This window comes from Euphorbia lathyris, chromosome 5 (genome assembly GCF_963576675.1).
Source record: "Euphorbia lathyris chromosome 5, ddEupLath1.1, whole genome shotgun sequence".
In the NCBI taxonomy this organism is placed as follows: Eukaryota; Viridiplantae; Streptophyta; class Magnoliopsida; order Malpighiales; family Euphorbiaceae; genus Euphorbia; species Euphorbia lathyris.
The window spans coordinates 64,488,375-64,509,468 of record NC_088914.1 but is presented as its reverse complement, the minus strand read 5'-3'; the positions used below and the strand labels follow the sequence as shown (position 1 = coordinate 64,509,468).

Here is a 21,094-nt window from a genome sequence, read left to right as displayed (position 1 = left end):
ATGCACCTGGTTTGGTTCCCAGGCAATCTATAGGTCGATGGGGTCCACTACAAAACTCACAACCATCGAGTGATAGTATCTCCATAGGGGCAGAGAGCTGCGTGTTAACTGCTGAGACGTTCATATTTCCCATCGTCTTGACCAACTGTTCCATTTGTGAGGACAGTTTGGTTATTGCCTCACTGTTTTCATTATTCGTGACTCTCTTTCCATCACCTCTCACCGAGTGCCAGTTATAACTGGTATTGACCACTCTTTCAGTTAGCTCATAGAAGGCTTGAGGTTCCAGTTCCTCCAGATTTCCATTGGCAACTGATTCAATTTGTATCTTGTATGCATTGGTCACTCCATTATAGAAGTTCTGCACTTGCATCCACATGGGTATGCCATGATTCGGTACTCTTCTCAATAGTTCTTTATATCTCTCCCATGCTTCAGATAGGGATTCGTCCTCTTCTTGAAAAAAATGTGAGACTTCATTCCTCAACTTAATTGCTTGTCTGGGAGGAAAATATTTCATCAAGAACAGGGTAGCCATTTCCTCCCAGTTCGTGATAGACCCCGGTTGTAGATTCTTCAAACAATTCTTTGCCTTATCCTTCTAGGAAAAGGGAAACAGTTTGAGCTGGATAACCTCATCGCTATCATTTCTATGAGTGCGGAATGTGTTACACATTGTGATGTGATATTGGTTATGAAAAAGAGATAATAACCAAATCAACAAGTTTTCCCGATCTATCTTAAGGAATTAATAGAATCAAATAACAAACATAAATTGGTGATAACAAACCAATCCCAAAGAATTAAAGACAATGAAAGGAGATCTGACCTTACACCTTCGAATAATTAAATTGGAACCTGAGTGTTTGGCGATTCACAAGTACCTTACCAAAATACTTGTTCACGATCAAGATAATATTGCAAGAATGATGACCCGGTCTCTCAAGCTCACAATAAAGAATTCAATCCCGGATTGAAAATAATTCCCAAAGGAAAAGAAGAACTTTTGTTCATAAAAATATTGATTTCTGATTGATAAAAATAATGAAGAATACAAGCCTTTATATAGGCTACAAAATAAACCTAAACCTAAACTAAAAAGGAAGTTGAATCCTAGTGCACCAAGGTAAAAGAAATCCTAATTAGACAAGGAAAAACATTAAATTCGTTTTTGTCCTTTAGAGCCCAATTTCAGCCCACTAATTAACATTATTTGGGCCTTTTAATTAGCTAGAAATAAGCCCAATCAAACCTATAAGGTTATAGCATTAATTTTAATGAGTCCCAATGGGTTTTGCACATGCCAAACACATGCAAGTCCAAAGCTTCTCTTAAAATATGATCAACCTTTTTACATATCACTATTATGGGCTTGGGCTTGGATACAACACAAAAACACACCATCTTTAATGACTTCGCTAGAATTCATTCCTTGTTTAAAGAAGCTCAAGATGAGTCCATTAAGCATTTGTTGGTCTTTCTTTGCACGATTCTTCGTCATAGGTCCAATTGACAGCTCCAATGGATCCCTCATGCTTCTACTAGGCTCCTTAACTCCAAGCTCCTTTGTTCCATGCTCTTGTGCTTTTGATATCACATCATTCCCTCTCTCTTGAAAAGGATTTGTCCTCAAATCTTCATCTCCTACGTCAAACAAAGATAAATCAGCCACATTAAAAGTTGCATGCACACTATACTCACCTGGCAAGTCGAGCTTGTAGGCATTATCCCCAATTCGTGCGACTACTTGAAATGGACCATCGCCTCTAGGATGTAGCTTTGATTTTCTCTGAGCGGGGAACCTTTCCTTGCGCATATGCAACCACACCCAATCACCGGGTTCAAATAGAACACATTGTCGACCCTTGTTAGCTTGCTTTGCATAATGCTCATTCTTCTTCTCCAGTTGTTGTTTCACTTGTTCATGTAACTTAAGCACCATTTCTGCCTTTTTCTTTCCATCTAAACTTTTCCTTTCATCAACAGGCAAAGGGATCAAGTCTAATGGTGTCAAAGGATTAAAACCATAAACAATTTCAAATGGTGAGAAGTTAGTAGATGAATGTATAGCCCTATTATAAGCGAACTCAATAAATGGTAGGCATTCTTCCCATGACTTAAGATTCTTTTGAATAACTGCCCTAAGAAGTTGTCCTAAAGTTCTATTTACTACTTCGGTTTGACCATCAGTTTGAGGGTGACAAGAAGTAGAAAACAACAGTTTAGTCCCCAATTTATTCCACAAAGTCTTCCAAAAATAGCTTAAAAACTTAGGATCTCTATCACTAACTATACTCTTTGGCATCCCATGCAAACGAACAACCTCTCTAAAGAACAAGTTAGCAATATTAATAGCATCATCAGTTTTATGGCATGGTATGAAATGTGCCATCTTAGAAAAGCGATCTACAACCACAAATATGGAATCATTACCTCTCTTAGACCTAGGTAAAGCCATCACAAAATCCATGGATATAGCAGTCCAAGGTTCATTCGGCACAGGTAATGGAGTGTATAAACCATGAGGCATAACTCTAGACTTAGCTTTCTTACAATTAATACAACTAGCACATATTCTTTCCACATCACGTTTCATATGAGGCCAAAAGAAATGTTCAGAAATCATGTCCAAAGTCTTAGCAACCCCAAAATGCCCCATCAAGCCTCCACCGTGGGCTTCCCTCACAAGAAATTCTCTATGTGAACATTTAGGCATGCATAATCGATTATCTCTAAATAAGTAGCCCTCATGTCTATAAAATTTTCCAAAAGCAGTAAGTTCACAAGCTTTATAAATAGATGCAAAGTCTAGATCATCAACATATAATTCTTTGATATACTCAAATCCTAAACACTTAGCATGCATCACATTCAATAAGCTAACTCTCCTACTTAATGCATCAGCAACTACGTTTTCCTTCCCTTGCTTATACTTAATCACATAAGGAAACGTCTCTATAAATTCCACCCACTTGGCATGTCTTCGGTTCAATTTTTGTTGACCCTTAAGATGTTTCAAGGATTCATGATCGGTGTGGATCACAAACTCTTTAGGCCATAAATAATGTTGCCACATTTGCAAAGCCCTAACTAATGCATAGAGTTCTTTATCATAAGTGGGATAGTTTAAGGTTGCACCACTAAGTTTTTCACTAAAGAAGGCTATAGGTCGACCCTCTTGCATTAAAACAGCACCAATCCCTACTCCCGACGCATCACACTCAATTTCAAACGATTTATCAAAGTTTGGAAGTGCTAAAACGGGGGCAGAAGTTAGTCTTGCCTTAAGCATCTCAAAAGCATCCTCTTGTGCTTTGCCCCACTTAAAGCCAACATTCTTTTTTATTACCTCGGTTAGTGGTGCGGCAATGGTACTGAAGTTCTTCACAAACCTCCTATAGAAACTCGCCAAGCCATGAAAGCTCCTCACCTCGGTAACTGAATTTGGCGTTGGCCACTCTTGAATGGCTTTCACCTTTTCAATATCAACAGAAACTCCTTGTGCTGAAACAATAAAACCCAAAAACACAACTTTCTCAATGCAAAATGAGCACTTAGAAAGGTTAGCGTATAATTTCTGTTCTCTCAAAACATCTAATACAACCTTAACATGTTCTATGTGTTCTGCCTCAGATTTAGAATAAACAACAACAAATTTACCTATAAACTCTCTCAAAACATGATTCATTAATCTCATGAAAGTACTAGGTGCATTTGTTAAACCGAAAGGCATAACTAACCACTCATATAAACCATGCTTAGTCTTAAAAGCCGTTTTCCATTCATCTCCTAATGACATGCGAATCTGATGGTACCCACTCTTAAGATCTATTTTAGTGAAAATAACAGCCCCATTTAATTCATCCAACATATCATCTAACCTAGGGATAGGATGACGATACTTTACCGTGATTTTATTGACGGCTCTACAATCGATGCACATCCGCCAAGTTCCATCTTTCTTTGGTACTAGGATGACTGGTACAGCACACGGACTCATAGATTCACGAATCAACCCTTTTGCCATTAGTTCCTCGACTTGCCTTTGTAGTTCTTTTGTCTCCTCAGGGTTACTTCTATAGGCTGGTCGATTTGGAATTTGTGCTCCGGGAACAAAGTCAATTTGATGCTCAATTCCTCGAATCGGGGGTAACTTATTAGGCATCTCTTCGGGGAATAAATCCTTGAATTCCTGCAAAAGAGGGGAAATACTAGAAGGAAGGTTAGACTGACTTACAGAAGATAAACAAAAACTCTTACAATAAAATAATAATAAATTTTTGTTTTCAAAATCAGCTTGCTTTACATCCCTCAATTTAGCATATAAAGATAGATTTTGGCTTTTGTTAATGCTCCTCTCTTTTTCTCTCCTCTCACCCTCATTTCTCGACCACACTAATGCCTTTTCACTCACCTCTTCTCTCTTCACACCCTCACTGATTTTATCACTCTTATTTTCTCTCGCCTTAACCTTTTCCCTTCTCACAGATTGTTCTTGTAACATTCTTTGCATGTAGAGCTGATCTTCAAACACTTCAGCAGGTGATAAAGGTGGCAAAATATACTTCTTCCCATCCTTAGCAATAGTAAATTTATTTGTTCGACCATGATGTAGTGCTGATCGATCGAATTGCCAAGGCCTCCCCAATAACACATGACATGCTTGCATAGGTACTCTTGGATCTGACTTCCATGGAGTGGAAGTAGTGCCTTTGAACTTTGATCTCCCTTTCTCAACCTCTTGAAGTTGTCTCTCAATTTTTATCGCTTTATGGAGCATCTCGTCCATGTGGAAATAAGTTTGTAGCTCAAGAGGGTTGCGAATCTCCCTCTTCATTCCCATGAGAAATCTAACCATGGTAGCTTCCTCATCTTCTTGTATATCAGCTCGGATTAGTGCCATCTCCAATTGTTTGTGATAATCTTCAACAGATTGGTTACCTTGAGACATGGATTGGAGTTCTTTCAACAACTCCTTATAATAGTGAGCCGGCACAAATCTCTTTTTCATGACCTTCTTCAATTCACCCCATGTTCTTATGGGTTCATCACCATCTCTTTTTCTTGTGCGCTTTAATTGGTCCCACCAAACAGCCGCATATTCAGTTAGTTCGGATACTACAAGTTTCACCTTCTTCTCCTCGGAATACTCATGTATGTCAAAGATTGTTTCAACCTTTCGTACCCAATCAAGATACGCCTCTGGGTCACTAGCTCCTCGAAAAGTAGGCATTTTAAGTTTGATAGCATTAAGATTACTATCTTTTCGATCGTTACCCCTTTTTCGGTATCCAAACTGCTCCTCCTCTTCAGACTCGGATAGTTCATCATTAAAATTCAATCTCCCGCGTCCTCCTTTCTTTTGGCTTGATTTCTTTTGGTTTGAAACCAAATCAGCCACAATAGCCCCTAACCTCTTCATCTCACCTACAATAGCTTGTTGCCATTCTTTAGAATCAACATCGTTAACGTTGTCCTTTTTAGGTTCGTTAGACATGACAAAATATATAAAGAATGAAAGAAAAGTGAAATCTAGTCTAAAGCAAGAAAAGAAGAAAAAGAAAGTAAAAGAAGTACCTCACAACCGGTTCAATCACTCTTTTATATTATCTTGATAGATCACAAGGATTATCTCGGGTAATATAAATGCCAATGAAGCAAAAGAATGACAAAATAAAGTAGAGCAGAAACTAGAAGCAAAGAAGACTAATATTGTAACGATAACCAAAGTTTAGCACACTAAGAATAGAATAAAAGACGATTTTCGAAGAAGAGACAAATGTTTGAAAGAAATTTTAAGAATGTGTGTTTAGCATGCAAATTCTAGAAAACTTGTAACTTTAGTACAAACAATGAGCCGATTTTTTTTTTTTTTTTCCTTTTTTTTTTTTTCCTTTTTTTAAACTAGATTGGAATTGATTAACAAATTAAACTTGCACTAATGATTTAGCATGCAAAAAAAAAATTGAAGAAATTCACACACATAAATGGGTTTGGCTAGTAAGAATAGAATCCAAAAATAATCAGTTCGCTACAACTAAGAACCTAAATAACTAGATGCAAAGATATGAGGAACTCGATCAATAATTAAAGACTCTAGATTGGGGTAATTTTTTTTTTTTTTTTTTTTTTTTTTTAATGTCGACAAACAAAACAAAAACAACAAATTCCTTAAGAGCCAAAGCTCTGATACCAATTGATGTGATATTGGTTATGAAAAAGAGATAATAACCAAATCAACAAGTTTTCCCGATCTATCTTAAGGAATTAATAGAATCAAATAACAAACATAAATTGGTGATAACAAACCAATCCCAAAGAATTAAAGACAATGAAAGGAGATCTGACCTTACACCTTCGAATAATTAAATTGGAACCTGAGTGTTTGGCGATTCACAAGTACCTTACCAAAATACTTGTTCACGATCAAGATAATATTGCAAGAATGATGACCCGGTCTCTCAAGCTCACAATAAAGAATTCAATCCCGGATTGAAAATAATTCCCAAAGGAAAAGAAGAACTTTTGTTCATAAAAATATTGATTTCTGATTGATGAAAATAATGAAGAATACAAGCCTTTATATAGGCTACAAAATAAACCTAAACCTAAACTAAAAAGAAAGTTGAATCCTAGTGCATCAAGGTAAAAGAAATCCTAATTAGACAAGGAAAAACATTAAATTCGTTTTTGTCCTTTAGAGCCCAATTTCAGCCCATTAATTAACATTATTTGGGCCTTTTAATTAGCTAGAAATAAGCCCAATCAAACCTATAAGGTTATAGCATTAATTTTAATGAGTCCCAATGGGTTTTGCACATGCCAAACACATGCAAGTCCAAAGCTTCTCTTAAAATATGATCAACCTTTTTACATATCACTATTATGGGCTTGGGCTTGGATACAACACAAAAACACACCATCTTTAATGACTTCGCTAGAATTCATTCCTTGTTTAAAGAAGCTCAAGATGAGTCCATTAAGCATTTGTTGGTCTTTCTTTGCACGATTCTTCGTCATAGGTCCAATTGACAGCTCCAATGGATCCCTCATGCTTCTACTAGGCTCCTTAACTCCAAGCTCCTTTGTTCCATGCTCTTGTGCTTTTGATATCACATCACATTGTGATGAAATCTTGGATATGAGCATTTGGATCTGTTGGTCCCGTGTGATTAGTTCCAAGGGGGGGGGTTAGGAACTAATGTAACTTTTTCATTTAATTTTGATGACTTAATTAATTCTTTAAGTTACTTAACTAAGTTTAGGTCAGCACGGCCGAGAGCATTAAGACAGCTTTAGTCAGATGCTGACTAGAACTGTTTTACTTGTGAGTTGGGAATTAACACTTGAGGTCAGCTTTCAACTCAGTACCAATATTACTCAGTGTCATCTTCTACAATTTATATCCTGAGCAATTTAATTAAGCAACACATACATATATATATATATATATATACTAAGAGAGAGTTTAGAAATTACTCAGCAGACTTATCCTGGTTCGGCCTCTCCGCCTACGTCCAGTCCCCAGAATCCCTCCGGGCTTTTTCAATCAAATACTTAGCTCTTTAAAGGTAGAGCACAAACCGTTTACAAGGCAGTTGAATATGCAAGAGTACCGTCCTCTATTCGTCTACTCAAATCCACTAAGCACTACAACCCAGCACTTAGATTTTCTCTACCACTGAGTACTAAAACCGAGTACTCAGCACCACTCTCTCAATTTTACAATTGATACAAACTTGTTCTTTCTAGATGAAGAACACTTTAGATGAATACAAATTCAATCTAGCTTTTACACAGAATTGGAAATTTGGTGTAAGATCTTTTTCTTGTTTGAATGTGCTTTGTATGTATGCTCTTTTTCTCTTTTTGTATTTCGGCAATCGGCTAAGGATCCAAGAAATGAACTTGTCCTTTTATAGTTGAAATCTGAAGTCTCAAATGATTTGAATCTGGAAGTATCCGTTGAATCCAAACAGCTCTTTCTTACGTCATTGTTCTGGTCAGCTTCAGATTTGCAGGCCAATCCTATCATCTGAATTCCACAGGCGTCAGGCTTGTCTTCTTCCTACAGGTTTATCTTTTAGTGGCAGTTTCGTCTTTTAGCTAACGGACAGTTGACCCATGCATCTCGAAATTGACTCTGTGTGTAATTCCAAAGCTTCTGTTATTGGTGCAGACAGTTGTCGGATCTTGTCTTTTAGCAAACTGATCATTCGTGCTGTCCTGACGAACACTCAGCTTGACTTTATAGACGTTGCTTTTGTTCTTTGTTTCTGAGTCATATTCTTACTCAGCTTCTGTGGTCAGCTTCGCTTGCAAGCTTTAGTTTAGAGGAAGACTTTTCTTCTTTGATACTGAGTTGCGTTCTACTCAGCTTCTTTGGTCAGCTTCATCTTCAAGCGTTTGTTCTGAAGATGACTTTTCTTCTACTATGCTGAGTTGTACTCCACTCAGCTTGTGCTGTATTATCATGCTGACTTCGTCTTGTCTTACTTTTTATTTCTGTTTTCATTTATACTTATACTCAACATTGAACAAACATATTAGTACAATTAAATCAAAGCACTTAAATTTAATTGCCCCTTAATCATGGATTAACTTTAAATAATTTTGTCAAATCAAAATCATGTGGAAAGGTGTTTCAACATGATCTTCATTTGGGTATCCCCCAAACTGCATGGCTGTTTGTAACATCTAAATCATTGAAGCCTTCACTTCAAACATACGATTGCCTTCGTTTGGTATAACGATGCATGACGAATGGCCTTCAGTGGATGGTCTGGAGTAGTCCTTCATCCGCAACCTCTGGTTACCATTATTGTTATTTTCGTTTTCACCATGACCTTCCTCATGGTTCTTATCCTGTCTCGGATTTGGTATTTCGATCTCACGATCCATTCTGATGCGTCTAACCTATCTAAGTAGTCTTCTCTTTCTTATGTACATTCTCTCTATCTCAACGTCTATAGGAAGGATAGGAATACATGTTCTTCGCATACAAAACTAGCAATCAAAAACCAAAAACTAGGCAAACAGATTGTTATCAGGTAACGAAATAAGCATACAAATTCTTCTAAACTTTAGTTTAAACAATCCCCGGCAACGGTGCCAAAAACTTGGTGTGTTAAATATGGACGCTAGCAAGTGTACTAGGTCGTCTATAGTATTTGGTAAGACCAAGTGTCGTATTCCACAAGGATTGGACTTTAGTGAGAAGAATAAGTTACCTTAAGTGTTAGATACAGATCTTGAGTTGATGAATAATGTTAACTTTGACATACACACAAACAAAGAAAACGAATAATAGGATAAATGAATTCAAGATGAACAAGCACAGACCTAGCCATACGCCTAACGAACAACTATGCCTAACTTTTATCTTTAAGTGAAGTAGATCTATATTCCTGAGTTGGGTCTCTTCTATTAGGGATTATAGCTAGTTAATCAACTGTAGCGCAGCGGAATTGCGGTTTAAAATTTATTTCTAATCCCTTTGAGTTTGATCTTTGTTCGTTAACCATTGATTGAATAAAACCTTTTAGACCCGTTTAAGGATATAAACATACCCGGACTGTCTCTTCTAGAGACGACTGAAGAATCCACAAGGTAGTAAGATCTCCATAGTCAGGTGCACGGACAACTATCGAGCTAAAATCGGTGCTAGCCGAAGAATGGAAGAACAACGGGAGAGATTGTGTAATCATGCCAAATTCCACTATACTAATTCAAGTGGTGGTGGCCGAATATCCTTTTTGTTTACACAGCAAAAGAGTTGGCCGAATGTGAATATCCTTTTTGTTTACATAGCAAAAGAGTTGGCCGAATATGATGCATATCAATTAGGGTTTTAGTGTTTTAATTGATATATATATAGTGTATTCCTAAACCTAATTGGTTTAGGGTTAATTGGTTAATTACAAAACTAATCCAATCCTAATCTAATTACATAAATAAATACCAATAATATTTATTCTATGTAATTAATTATGATTAGATTAAATTTAATTACTCTAATTAAATGAATAACACTAATTAATAAATTAACATATTGATCTAATTAATTATTCACCGAATGCAATTTCATTAATTTACAAATTAACTACTTACATCGCGCAAACTAATTAATCAATTAAATACTCAACACTTAAGACCATTAAATAATTACCTTGATACATAGTACTCCCTCCATTCCATTATATAAGTCATTCTAGGGTATTTCACACAAATTAAGAAATATATTGGTTAACTAAAAAAAATTATCTCTCATGTCACTATTGGGCAATAAGCATTGGAATATTAAAAAACACATGTACCAATACAAAAAAATAATTCTCTCTCATGTCACTATTGGGCAGTAAGCATTGGAATCCTAGAATGACTTATATTTAGGAAAAAAACTAATTTGCTAAAATGACCTATATAATGGAATGGAGGGAGTATCAATTAATCAATTAATTAACCACCAATTAATTACCTTGATATTTTACTGTCAATCAATTAATTAATTTTATCTCTCCAATGTACCGTTCTATAAGTTCTAACTCAGATGTTCGATGTGCACGATCCTATGGGACTGTCCTTAGCTAGTAGTGGGCTTATGGCTCACAGACAGTAAGTGGGTTCTAGCAAACCATTACTACCCCTAACTAAGACAAAGTTTCAGCAGTCTGAAGATGTAGAGACATTGTAGTTATCTTTTAACTTCTTTTACCATTTGATATCGACATTATAAACTAGAGGCATGGCGGCTGTCATCTGTTGAGCGATTTCCGCAAGTGCACGGTATACGCTTGTAGTAATAAAAGATATCAATCCCACAGGGAACATTTTTTTAACAAAACTTATTTACAATCGGTTAAATTTACTTTTAGGTTTATGATATGGAAAAATCGTTTAATCGGTTTTAGTTTTGAAATTGCTAAAATGAGAATTAGATTAGAGTATGAAAACGTTAGAAAATATTCTGATTTAAGAATGAATTTGCAAGATAGGAACTTTTAGTACTTTTTAGAAAAGTAAACGAATGTATTCGTTTGCATTAAGCAAAGAAAACAACTTTAAACTTTGTACGAATTATAAAGATGAAATAAATGACGGAACCTCTAATTAATTGGCTTTGAACATGACAAAACCCTTTCGGGATAGTTGCTCTTAATCAAATTAAAACTCTTTCGAGATAATAATTTGCCTAAGTGTTCAACAAAGTTTCCTTGTAAAGATTTTGAATTAAATACGTTTTAATGAAAACACCAGCAGTCACTTTAGTGGATTGGTTACCATAAGTGCTGCATAAAAATCTATCGAATAGAACGGACTTTATTAGATGAAATATAAATTGATACAAGTTTACAGAGAACATGGAGCATGGAAACATTCGACGGCTTGCAAGTGAACAGGTTGATCAATCCTTTCCTTGGGTTTCGTTAGAGTTTGTCAGGCTCAGGGGAGGATCCTCTACTCAATCTTCTCGTTGAATCTTCGTAATAGAGACTAGGTCGGTCTACTACCAAAATGAAAACTAAACTGGAACAATGACTAAACGCTACTAAACTTGTTATTATTGAATAAACAATGTGTGTACAACATATTGCTTTTTACAGAATCGAAATCTAACTTCTGAATCACTTGATTCGGAATTTCTGCATAAATTCTACACTAATCTCTTTTTTCTACATATATTCAACTCTCCATCAACTCTTTATTTATAGATGTTGAAGAGTCTTGATTGAAGTGTCGTGTCCGTTGTGAAGGATCGTGTCCGTTGCGAAAGGACGTCTTTATCCACCCGAACGATCGCGTTTCGTCGAAAACGAAAGTGTGTAACTAGGCTTCTAAAATCTCCTGCTCGTACCGAGAATCTTAAATTCTCTACCGAGAATGGGGGAGCATCAATTGGTCTTTAAACGAAGGAAGGAAAAGCTGGGGAACGCGTGTCGCGACCGTGAATTTGGGGGCCGCGGTCGCGACACGGAACGTTTTTCTGTTTTTCAGCTTTCATTCGCGTCCTCGATTTGGCGTTATTAATTTCTGTCGTCTTCGACTCCTTTTGTAGGGGTTTTCTTCTATTTTCGAGCTCTTTTCGTTCCTATTTGGATCTTACCAAATATTTATGTACCTTACAAGAAAGAAACATATTCGAGAGTAAAAGCTTCCTAAACAGTTATAAATAGCATAAATTCGTAGCAATATTGATGTAATTAACGATGATATTTTAGGTATATTTTGGGCTTAACAAATCTCCACACTTAATCTTTTGCTAGTCCCGAGCAAAATTTCACTGAATTTATTCTCTAACTAATCTCTTTATAAAAATAAAACATATATCTCTGTATTACCTTTTGAATTAGTTAAGCCGAAAAGACTTACTTTGCATGGCAAATTTATACGCAAAACATCAAACTAACTGAGTATAATATACGATATATCATTCGTCTTGTATTTCCAATTTTGAATTGAAGCATTCGGGACGATATAAGCACGCATGTTATTGAGTCTTTCGTCTCAAGGCATTTCAAAAGCACAAAATTTCCTTTCCCAAACCTAAACTAATATGTGAGATATATTAAATGAATAAGTACTTTATTGTAATTTATTTGCTTAGTTACGCCCGAGATAAGGGTGGTCTTGATCGTAACTTTATACGTATTTTATTGCTTTGTGTTTGCTTAAGAGGTACTGACCATGCCATGGGTGGATGCAATCGTTACTTTAAACTTATACACGCTTATAATTTTTGCTTTAAACGTTCCTTCCATACCCCGATTGTGCTAAGGGTGGTCGCAACCGTGGCCAAAAGTAAACGGTACTTAATTTTCTTCCCTTTCATACCTCGATTGTGATAAGGTTGGTCTCAATCGTGGCCAAAAGTTAAGAATCCAATTAATTGATTAATTAATATGAATTATAAAATTGAATTGTAAATTGAGAAAAAGAAAGATAGCACATTCATCCTATATTGACTTAAAATTCAACATGTATTATGGCTAAAGTTTCCTTAAAAACTTCAATTGGTGTTAATGTAAGACGAAATCAAACCGAGCTAAAAAAATTGGTAGTTCAATTTAATGCCTATAAACCTAATTGAAAACTTAAAATAAGATTTATTGTATCATGAATTGCATGATATAAAATAGAGATTGAAAATAAAGAATTTATTAACTTAAATACATTTACTCGAGACAATTTTACTTAAAATCGTATCGGAGATTTGAAAAAAATTTGAAAAATATTACCCGTATAGAAATATTATTTCTAACGATAATGATAACCTAAAAATAATCATATTAACTTATGGTTAATTTATAAATATATGAAAATGTGTTGCAATATATTAGTGTTGCATTTGCATAAAAATTAATATTCGTTGCATTTTTTTTCGTTTTGCTAAATAATATCTTCGTTGCATTTATTCGTATTCGTATAGAAATTGACATATGTATGTCTCCTCACTGAAATTGGACCATGTCCTCATTGGTGCAAAAATAATGGAGAAAACATAAAAAATAAATACGAAATAAGGCATACGAAACGAAGATGGAAATAGTAGGAAATTAAACATGCAACATAAAATTAAAAAGAGAAAATGTACCAAACATATGAAAAATGAAAATTGTACCAAATGATAACAAGATAGAAATAAAACGAAAGAAAACAACCTATTCTTGAGGTGGGGAATCCGGAGGTGTAGGTGAAGTCTCCACATTTTGGCGTCGGAAAAAGGAAAGCATCCGATGCCGAGTCGATCTATACGCATGCCTCAAAAGGTTGAGGTTGTCATTCATTACCATATTATTTTCCACCAAATCATCAATTCGCAAGTTCATTTGACGATTGTTGGAATTGATTTGGTTAAAAATCCTCCGCAAATCCACCGGATCATCCGCTTGAGGTGCTTGGGGTTGTGGTTGAGCTTGGGGTTCATCATCTTCTCCTACCGCCTCTCCACCGCCTTCGGTACCTGCAAATTGAGAACTTGAAGCGCCACCACCCATAGTGCCACGAAGGTGGGCAATACGGGAGGCATACGAAATAAAGACGGGGGGACCTTGTGGTAGCAATAAATGAGCTCGCTCAAGAGCCGAGATATCCAAAATTGGAACATACCCACGGTAGGTGGACATGTCAAAATCAGCCAATTCACCCTAAGCTCCCAACACAATAGCGGTGATAAAATTACAAAGAGGGATCTGAATGGTAGTAGCCCTCGAAGCACGGAACAAATTATCGAACAACATACCAATGCTATCAATCCTCAAACCTTTAAACAAGCTATCCAAAACATATAAATCCCGAACTTGAACCTTTGAACTCTCAACATGACCAAACAAGGAGAAACTCAAAAATTTGTGAAAGAAGAACACACAATTGTCCTTAATCAACTTGCTTGAAGTGTTCTTGGAATTAAAATAGTCTTGGTCCGAAAGAGTTTGCCAAACCGCATCATTATCAAAATCTTTAGGCTTATCATAAAAATTAGAGGTAGGGAAACCAAACATATTTCCCATTGCATCATAATCAATGGTGTATGTGATACCATTATTCCTAAAAGAGATTGAGGTTTTCTTCTTATTCATGGTCAAGGTGACCAAAAATTCCACCACAAATTCATTAATACGCGGAAAACGCATATTAAAGAATTCTTGCCAACCTAACGCCTCAATAAAAGCATCAATTCGAGTAGAGAAATTCAACGTTCTTACCGAATGGAAGTCTAAGAAGTGCATATCCACAAATTGGCGATCGGCTTGTGAAAAATGTTTGAAACGAGCGGCTTCTTCCTCCGAAGCGATGTCAAAATAAGCTCCACATTGAACCCAAAGGCGATTAGCTTTCGTAACAGCGGGCTTGTTACCAACACGCTTAGTCCTAACCATGGTGATGGTGTTTAGTGTTTTTAGGGTTTGAGAAGAAGAAGAAAAAGAAGAAGGAATTGAGAGAAAGAGTAAAGCTTGAAGATGAGTTTGGGGTTTGGAATATGGAAGTGATTGAATAGAAAAGAGGATAGAAATTGGAGTGAATAAATTGGGAAGAGTAAAAGTAGATTTTTGGGGAAGAGTTTGGAGTAAGGGATTGGGTAAAAATAGAGGTGATGTGAGGTTGTGTAAGAGTTAGGGTTATATAGGGTGATTAGGTGATTGTATAGGTAGAATAGGAATAGGAATAGGCAAAAATATTGGCAAAATCGGAATCAATAGGGCATAAATCACGCGTGTCGCGACCGCGAATAGCAAAGCCGCGGCCGCGGCACGCGAGTTTCAGAGAATTTTTCTCCTGAAATTCGTCCAAGTTTGCTGCTCATACCGAGAATTATTAATTCTCGGTAGAGAATTGGTCAAAATGGCCTATTTGGGTGCCTTTTGACATGGTTTGTGCAATTTCGTTGATGATTTGGTTCCTGAACTTAATATAAAGTGTCTCTGCACTTAAAAACTAAAATAAATGACATTAATTGCAAGGAAAACCAAAGGTTTAACCTTAATAAATTGAATTAAAGTGTAATAAATTGGTTTATGAACAATTAATGAAACTTAAATGTCACTGATGCATATAAGTTAAGAGAATCATATTAAGTGCATAATAAGTGCATATAAATATATATTAATTATAGGAACTTAGTCAATTGAATGAATTAATGTTTTAAACTCAATAAATGAAGTTTGTGAAAATTGGATTAAGTGTGAATATATGTGTCAATTAAGAAAACCATGATGTATTCAATATTATAGATTTTATATAGATTTAACCATGATTATATAAGAAATGTAATAAAACATATATCTAACCTTGTAAAAAAAAATAGTAATTGAACTAAAATGAAATAGAACTTTATTGAATAAAACAAACTATAAAAGCAAAGAATGAAATGAAATAATACAAAAACACACAAAATATTTACAAAAAGAAAACATATAAACCTAAACTATTCTATATACTCATCCCTATCAAGTGGGATATTTCTGGCCTTAATACGATCAATTTGAAACTGCACGAAAGTTTCACGTTCCGGTGCAGACAGAAAGTGAGGCCCTGCTCGAAAGACACGTTTTACAAGTCCTTCGTGCTCGAGAAACTCATAGTCAATTATCGGGAAGAATTCATCATCACTCCAGGGAACATCAATGGTACCCTTTGTACCGAGAATTATTCCACAGATTATATTACCGAACCCAATCTTCTTATCCTTGGATCGAGAAGCGGCGACAATACCCTCCATCAGAATCTTGGAAGAATCTACTGCATTTCCCTGAAATATATCTCCAAGGACATAGAGATCTGTGTCACGGACCACACTACTGAATGTGCGACCGAATAAACTGTGACACAGGAATTTGTGCAGATACAGCATGGAGTTGGAGCGAAAAGAGTGATTATAGGTGAGTTTTGAATTGAATCGTCAGAATCCAGTGAGCATTCTCCAAATGTCCAAGGATGTCATGTCTCTTCCAGGATGACGTTTGATTGTATCCCTCGGGGGAAAACCAAACCAAGCATGCAACTCGGGATAACCGAAAGTAAAGATTTCGCCTTCTCGATGAAAACTGAGACGTACGCGTCGTTTATTAGTGAAACGCACGGTACAGAAGAATTCGAGTATCCAGTCGCCTATTATTGGAAATCGCATTTGGGCGAATTTTGTCCACCCTAGGCGTTCCATATAGCGGCTCATGTCATCAGTAATGCCTAATTGGCTGTTAAGAAATTCATCCATATACAACATTCCGGTGAAGAATTTGTAACGGTGATTCCAATAACGCCTACCTTCATCGTGATTGAAGATAGGAAAAGGCGCCCCATATCGCTTGGATAAGTCTGAGCGTTTATTGCTTGAGGCAGCCTTGTGCCTTGAAATTTTGTATTTGGTAGGCATGGTGGTTGTTTGAATGAAACAAAGTTGCTGGTACTAAATAGAAAATGGTGTTTTGAAGAAATCAGAGTTCTGATAAAGATGAAAAGAATTGTAACAGAACTTGAATCCTATAGGATTAATTTATAAGAATTTTAGATGAAAGGAGGTGTTGTTTTAATCATGAAAAGGTATAAAATGACACCTTTCGGAAATGAAAAAACTTAAGGTTTCAGTTGTCAAGAGGTTTGTTGAAAGGTTGAGGTTGATTCAGACCTGAGTGTGCAGGAATTACACGTGTCGCGACCGAGAATAGCAAAGCCGCGGTCGCGACACGCTGATTTTCTTGCGGAAATCAGGCGTCGTAAGCCATGTCCTGATTCGCGGTAGAGAATTTATAATTCTCGGTAAGTTCAGAGAAAATCTAACCTATTTGGACAAATCTGAAAAATAGAATTCTCGGCAGAGAATTGCCAGAAACTTCAATTTCATTCTAATTTCCTAAAATTAATTCTAAAATCATGAAATAAACAAATTTTATGCATATAAATCATAACATAAAGTTATCTAATCACAAAAATTGGCATTTGAAAAATAAAATAAAATAAAATAAAATAAAATAAAAATAAAATAAAATGGACAAAAATATAAAAAGAAAACAAAAATAAACTGTGATCGAAAAACTGAGTGATTTATACGTCAGAAAATCTTGTTACGAATGAAATCTCTAGTTGTGAAATATTTTCGTAATAGATTTTACATCGATTACCATTAACTTTGAAACGAATTCCGTTTGGACCTTCCAGTTCTAAAGAACCATAATCGAATGTTTTGACGACTAAATATGGTCCTATCCACCTGGACTTAAGTTTTCCTGGAAATAAACGAAGTCGTGAATTAAATAACAGCACTTTATCCCCAACATTAAAGTGTTTGACTTTAATTTTGGCATCGTGCCATTTTTTCACTTTTTCTTTATAAATTTTTGCATTTTCGTAAGATAGATGGCGTAACAAATCTAACTCATTTAAATCGAGCAAATGTTTCTTACCTGCTTGTCGTAAATCAAAGTTAAGTTCCCTAATAGCCCAATAGGCTTTATGTTCTAATTCGACTGGCAAATGACATGCCTTCCCATACACTAAGAGGTATGGAGTCATTCCTATTAGTGTTTTAAATGCAGTACGGTATGCCCATAACGCATTATTTAGTTTACAAGACCAATCTTTTCTTGAGGATGAAACTGTTTTCTCTAGAATCCATTTGAGTTCTCTATTTGATATCTCCGCCTGACCATTTGACTGAGGATGGTATGGAATTGATACGCGGTGGCGTACTCCATATTTTTCATAAGCGTTTCAAAACTTCGGTTTATAAAATGAGCACCACCATCACTAACGATAACTCTTGGACAACCAAATCTACAAAATATATCGTCAAGAAAATTAACGACAACTTTAGAATCGCTCGTCGGGGTTGCAATTGCTTCAACCCACTTTGAAACATAATCAACGGCGACTAATATTTAAGTTTTACCATTAGAAGGGGGAAAAGGTCCCATAAAATCTATTCCCCACATATCGAAGACTTCAACTTCTAATATGGTTGTGAGGGGCATCTCATCTTTCCTTCCTAGATTTCCTGTTCTTTGGCACTTATCACAACGAGTAATAAATGAACGGACGTCTTTAAACATCGTAGGCCAAAAGAAACCACATTCAAATATTCTAACTGCTGTTTTGGTAGCTCCATTATGTCCTCCATAAGAGCTAGAATGGCATTCCGACATTATGGATTCATATTCATTTTCACCAACGCATCTCCTAATTATCCCGTCACCATAAGTTTTGAACAGAAAAGGATCTTCCCAAAAATACTGTTTAATGTCGAAGAAAAATTTCTTCTTTTGTTGGAAATTTAATCCTTCCGGAACAATATTGGCTGCAAGATAATTAGCAATATCTGCATACCAGGGTGACATGACGCTTTTCATTTGATAGAGATGTTCATCAGGGAAATCATCTCGTATACCGTTAGTTTCACCTATGGGACCGTTCTCATCTTCAAGTCTCGATAGATGATCGGCGACAAGGTTTTCTACTCCCTTTTTGTCTTTTATTTCTATATCAAATTCTTGTAACAATAAAACCCATCTAATTAGACGTGGTTTTGCATCCTTCTTAGCAAATAAATATCTTAATGCTGCATGATCAGTGTAAATAATAACTTTCGAACCTAACAAGTATGACCTAAACTTATCACATGCAAAAACTACAGCTAACATTTCTTTCTCAGTGGTGGTGTAGTTTAATTGTGCACCGGAAAGTGTGTGACTTGCATAATCCTTCCTTTGTCCTAAAACACATCCGACAGCTAAGTCACTTGCATCACACATAATTTCAAATGGTAAATCCCAATCGGGTTTAGCAATAACAGGTGCACTGACTAAAGCTGTTTTTAATGTTTCGAAAGCTTTAACGCAATCTTCATTAAAATCAAAGGTAGAATCTTTCATGAGTAGATTAGTGAGTGGTTTGGAAATTACAGAAAAATTCTTAATAAATCTTCTGTAAAAACCGGCATGTCCTAAAAATGATCTTACTCCCTTAACAGTAGTTGGAGGGGGTAGTTTCTCTATTACTGAAGTTTTTGCTCTGTCCACTTCTAATCCTTTTTCAGATATTTTGTGACCTAAAACAATTCCTTCATCAACCATGAAATGACATTTTTCCCAGTTTAATACCAATTTTGTTTCTTCACACCTAGACAAAACTTTATCCAAGTTTTCTAGGCACGAATCAAAAGAATCTCCATAAACTGAAAAATCGTCCATAAAAACTTTCATGATATCTTCAATGAAATCATTAAAAATTGCAGTCATACAATGTTGAAATGTTGCATGCGCGTTACATAGACCAAAGGGCATTCTCCTATATGCAAATGTTCCGTAAGGACATGTGAAGGTTGTTTTATCTTGGTCATCCAGGTAAATATATATTTGAAAGAATCTGGAGTAACCATCTAGAAAATAGTAGAAAGCGTGACCAGCTATCCTTTCGATCATTTGATCAATGAAAGGAAGAGGAAAATGATCTTTCCTAGTTGCTTTATTTAAATTTCTATAATCTATACAAACCCTCCAACCAGTGGTGGTTCGTGTAGGTATTAATTCACCTTCTTCATTCCTTACAACTGTTATGCCTCCCTTTTTAGGTACGCAATGGATTGGACTAACCCATTCACTATCTGAGATAGGGTAGATGATTCCATTGTCCAGAAGTTTAGTAATCTCATTTTTTACTACTTCTTTCATATTCGGATTTAGGCGTCTTTGCCTATCCGCTTTAGGTGGCTTATCTTCTTCTAAGTGAATTCTGTGCATTACGATGCTCGGATTAATACCTTTTAAGTCTGAAATTTGCCAACCCATACTTCCTATCCTATTTCTAACAACTTCTTTCAATTTCTCTTCTTGGACTTGTGTTAATTTGTTAGAGATAATAATAGGTAGAGAATCGCCTTCGCCTAAGAAAGCGTACCTCAAATGACTTGGTAATTCTTTAAGTTCTAATTTAGGTGGGACTATAGTTGAAGGCGGAACTGATCAATCTTCTCGAATCAAAGGTTCTGGTTCCTTATCTTCTAGTTCCTCACTCATTATAGGTTCTATTATTTCTTCTTTTTGAACAATGTCATTTACACATTCTTCAATTAAATCAAGTTTCATACAAGCGAAATCCTCCATAGGATATTTCATTGCTTGATTCATATCAAACTCAATCTTATCATCGCCTATTCTTAAAACTACTTTCCCTTCCGACACATCAACTAGAGCACGTCCCGTGTTCATGAACGGTCTACCAAAGATTAGCGGACAATTTACGTAATAAGCAAAATCTAAAATAACGAAATCGGTAGGAAAAATAAATTTGTCAACTTCAACTAAAACATCCTCAATTATACCGTATGGTCTTTTAATGGTTTGATCCGCTAATTGCAAAACCATATTGGTACGTTTGATGTCTTCTTCTAAGCCTAACTTATTAAAAATAGATAATGGCATCAAGTTAATGCTTGCTCCTAAATCACAGAGACAACTGGGAAATTCAATATCTCCCAATTTACACGGAATGGTAAAACATCCGGGATCCTTGAGTTTTGTGGGCAAATTACTTGACACAATTGAACTACAATCTTCAGTTAGCGAAATGGATGAAATTCCTTCCCAACTGATTTTCTTCGAAATTA

The 21,094-nt window shown here is 35.8% G+C and overlaps 1 non-coding gene across 1 annotated transcript; it reads left to right on the top strand.

Annotated features, from left to right (window-relative positions):
- Positions 1 to 383: 383 nt before the first annotated feature.
- On the top strand, positions 384 to 490 carry LOC136231611 (small nucleolar RNA R71). The gene has a single exon (XR_010689983.1). It is a non-coding gene; the product is annotated as a small nucleolar RNA R71 (small nucleolar RNA).
- Positions 491 to 21,094: the final 20,604 nt, after the last annotated feature.